The sequence below is a fragment of the Acinonyx jubatus genome, chromosome B2, assembly GCF_027475565.1.
Source record: "Acinonyx jubatus isolate Ajub_Pintada_27869175 chromosome B2, VMU_Ajub_asm_v1.0, whole genome shotgun sequence".
Classification (NCBI taxonomy): Eukaryota; Metazoa; Chordata; class Mammalia; order Carnivora; family Felidae; genus Acinonyx; species Acinonyx jubatus.
This window is the reverse complement of record NC_069385.1, coordinates 61,866,666-61,870,352: the sequence shown is the minus strand read 5'-3', so window position 1 is coordinate 61,870,352 and position 3,687 is coordinate 61,866,666. Positions and strand designations below refer to the sequence as shown.

At 47.0% G+C, this 3,687-nt stretch overlaps 1 pseudogene; it reads left to right on the top strand.

The window, feature by feature from the left end:
* The first annotated feature begins 2,331 nt into the window (after positions 1 to 2,331).
* On the top strand, positions 2,332 to 2,420 carry LOC113598956 (uncharacterized; annotated as a pseudogene).
* Positions 2,421 to 3,687: the final 1,267 nt, after the last annotated feature.

The window sequence follows — 3,687 nt, the reverse complement described above, 5'->3', positions numbered from 1 at the left end:
CTACACATATCCATAACAGAACTGCACCTGTTTTGAGAGACTAAAGAGACCCCCAACTTTTCACCATGCAAGAGTAAGCAGATAAACAATGACACTTGTCTAAAATTTCACCCAGTGTTAGGGGGGCAACTAGTCCTACTGTGGCTAACTTTGCAAAGCCAGTTAAAAAAAAAAAAACAATAAGTTGCTTTATAACTGTACCTGACATGTCTGCTTTTAAAGTACTAGCTGCATATGTATAAGACCATCTATAGGAAAGAGAGCTAACAACAATAGCTATTCAATTACAATGAATTCAAATTCCTCATATCAGGGAAGGCTTGAAGCAGGAGAGGAAAAAAGTAAAGAAGAAGGCTTATCTCCTACCTACCAGGGATTTCTCCCTCTACTTTTGTGTGCAGAGATCAGGTTAAGTCCATACATGCTAATACTTGAGCAAAGAAAGCACCACTAACATCACTCTGCTTCCTATAGGATTCAAAAGCTGGTAGCTAAAAGGAATAAACTTCCAAGACCCCATAAGAAAGCCAGTTTTATTGGATGTAGTCTCATTAATAAGTTAAATACATTATAATACAGAAAAACAACATAAGACAAAGAGGAGGTGAATGTATCTCACACTCGAGAGGCACATACAAAAGATTTTTTTGGGCAGCATAAAACTGCAAGGGTGGAGAAAAACGCAGTATACCAACCATGGGCAGGATTTGGGATTCAGATCCATGGTCTGTGTGTCAAGGAAATGGGAGCTATTTGAATTACAGGGCTATAATTCCATCGAGAGATCCTGAGGACTGCATAAACCACTTGAGCTTACAAAAATTACTACCCCATATTTCAGTCACTTGTGGTTTGTTCTATGAGTAATTTACTGGCTGCCTCTGCACAGTATGTCATTGCAAACTTCAAACTTTGGCTATTTCTTAGCAATTTGATTTGTCTTTTACCCGAGGATGTGTCCATTCCTGTAACCAGTCTTTATTGATCATTTACTATGTGTATCATGCTGTGGAAGAGGTGGAACGTGCGGTTCCCTTTGGGCCTCCACCTACTGCACAGGAAGCTTAAAGTTATCCAACACCCGAAATTGGACACTCTACAACCACTGGAGAGCCCTGCCTGGGGAATAAATACCCAGCAACAGCAAGTAAAGCGAATATTTGCTAAGGATGCAACCGCAAGCGTTTGTGGGCGGTGCTCCGTCCTAAGAGTGTCCCAAAGCTAATATGCACTCATAGGAAAAGCTTCGGGACAGTGACTTGCAAAAGCTGCTTTTAAGGAGAAGGGGTTGATCTAGCTGATGCTAAGACATAGGGCACATCCACCCAGTCAGCCCACACCACCTGCCTCTGAGCAGCTGGTGTAATGCCCTGTCCTTCCCTGCCACAGATGTGTTCCACATCCACTTTAACTCTTTAAAGACACCTCTTTGCCTCCTTTACCCCTTCAGCACTAATGTCGTCTACCTGTCTGAGATGCTGATGGTGGAGAGAGGGTCCTTGACAGTGGGGGTTGTCTCAGAAAGATGAGGATCCAGCCGTACTGGTGCTCCTTACGCCTATTATAACTCAGATCACATGGTCTGTGGACCACCATTTTTAAACCTCCAGATTCCTGAAAGCCTTTTTAGCCAATGAACGACACTGTTTCCTCCTTTCTGTGCTGGGAAGAGGGCCCCTCGGGAAGTGTCATGACTTGGAAAAGTGCGTTACCTTCAGGACTGCGAGAGCAGGGGAACAGTGGAGAGAGGCACAGTGGGCTCCATCTCTTGCATTCCTGGGCCGGAAGGACTCTCCCCACCACAGGGTCCAAGCCATCTTATTTGTCCCTCTCTTGGGGTATTTATCAGCATTTATCTTTTGCCAGAGTTTTTATGTGTTCATGTCTCACCTACCGCTGAGGGTAGCGTCAGTGTCTGATTTATCATTCTATCCCCCACCACGTCAGGAGATGAAAGAGAACACCTTTCTCCTTGGCTGTCTCTCCTTGGGGAAAGTCTGGCAAAAGGAAGCACTCAGCAGAGAAAACAGAAAAAAATCAACTACAGTCAACCATTTATTATCAGTGTAAAGAGACACAAGATGCCAGTAAAAAATTTTTTTTGACACAGCATCATTCCTTCAGTGGTGGAATGACAGGTAAAACAAAGTGGCAATTTCATATCTTGGTAGATCTGGAGTTTGGTGTGTGAAGATGGGAAGGGCAGCAGTGGGAAATACGGCGGGTGAGGGAGGCGGGTTCCAGGTCACGGGGAGCCATTTGTGCCCGTACTTCGTCCTGAACGCTACAGAAGCAACACGGACAGTTTCCCTTTTTGAGTAGCTTGACGGCGTTGGCTTCGGCGGCACACGTACTAAAATTGGAAGGATACAGAGAAGACTAGCACGGCCCCTGCACAAGGATGACGCCCAAATTCTCGACTCGCCTGGCAGCAAGGTGGAGAATGGGTATGGGGGAAGCAGGCCAGAAGGAAGGAACCTAGTGGGAAGCCGCAGCCCCGGAAGTTCAGGCCAAGCTGAGGAAGGAGATGCATTTAAACTGTTTTCAGGAAGCAGAAGCCACAGGACTAGGTGACTACAGGGGTCTTGCTTAGACATTCGGTGGCTTGGAAACACTGAGAAATGGTAGACTGGGAGAAAGAGAGTTGACAGCTCACATCTGGACACGTGGAGACACCCACAGGCAGCGTCCCACGGGCATATGTGTATGTGGGTCTGGAGAATGTGGAGCAAGGTCTGGGGTGAGAGTTGGAGACGTGTGCAGCATCTGCTTATAGGCAGTGGAGAACAATGTGCGCGGTGAGCTCCTCTGGGCAGCAGGCAGTAGACACCCTAAGAATCCTGCCTTTTTCAGTCATTCGCCCAGGAATCCCGTCTGTGAGGAGTCAAGGTGAACGAGGTGTGTGGGGCCAATGGCCGTGACCACCAGAAGCAAAGCGAATTGACCAGGGAAACCAGACAGCTCCCCACAGAGAACCAAAGTCTGTCTGAACATGGATCAGGGACCTGATGACAGGGTCTGTGTGTGTTCTGTAAGAAGGCAAACCCCGCAGGGCTGGCTGGGAATGATTCGGGAGAAGTGAGTTAAGTCAAGCCATTTCTGGTTCAACACAAGCACCCTGCATCTTCACAACCTTGTACTCGAGAGGTTGTGTGGTCTGGGGGTGCAAATGCTAGAATAGTATAGAGCTAGCGGGGCACAGCGGTGTCACAGCCAGGCTCTTAAACACAGACCGTGCACTTGAACCCCAGCTCCGCTGTTCACTTGGCAGAGATCCGGGGTTAAGTTACTTAAACCCCTCTTTGCTTCAGTTCCTCATCTATAAACTACAGATGGTAATGATGGTGACGCTGAGGAGGAAGGTGGTGGTGACAATGATGGTAGTGGTGGTGGCGGTCATTATGATGGTGGCAGTGGTGACAGTGACAATACCTATCTCACCGGGCTGCTGTGAAGGTTAAATGAGTTGCTGCACATAGGTTGCCAAGAACACAGTGCTTGGCACATAGTAAGTGATCTGTAAATGTCAGCTATTGCTGGCTGATTTGGTCACTAAGTTCCTCTTTCCAACACTATGAGAATCAACAAAGCAGAAGGTGGAATTGGTGTTTATTGGTATTAAGTGGTATTCAGCCATCGGGAACAATGAAAGGAGGTTTGAGCGAGGAGGGGCTTGAAGATCAAACT